The sequence below is a fragment of the Merops nubicus genome, unplaced genomic scaffold, assembly GCF_000691845.1.
Source record: "Merops nubicus isolate BGI_N331 unplaced genomic scaffold, ASM69184v1 scaffold42888, whole genome shotgun sequence".
In the NCBI taxonomy this organism is placed as follows: domain Eukaryota; kingdom Metazoa; phylum Chordata; class Aves; order Coraciiformes; family Meropidae; genus Merops; species Merops nubicus.
This window is the reverse complement of record NW_008625882.1, coordinates 442-779: the sequence shown is the minus strand read 5'-3', so window position 1 is coordinate 779 and position 338 is coordinate 442.

The following is a 338-nucleotide window of genomic DNA, read 5'->3' as shown; positions in this document are numbered from 1 at the left end:
GCGGTTTTTTGCCCCTCCCCTGGCCACCCTCCAGCCCCTGAAGGTCCTTCTGGGAGTGAGGGGCTCAAAACTGACCCCAGCCCTCAAACCGCAGCCTCCTGGTGCCCAGTACAGGGCCACGACCCCTGCCCTGCTCCTGCTGGGCACAGCTCCACTCCCAGCCCAAAGCAGAGGCAGCAGGAGAGGCTGTGGGGCTGGGGAGGGGGCAGAAGGGAGATGTGCAGAGCTGGGACCCTCAGCCAGGCCACCCCAGCAGCTCCTCTGGCAGTGAAAATCCACCAGCACAGGCAGGAGATTCCCAAGGGCGGCCGGGAACCCCTTTCCCTGGGGGATCTCCA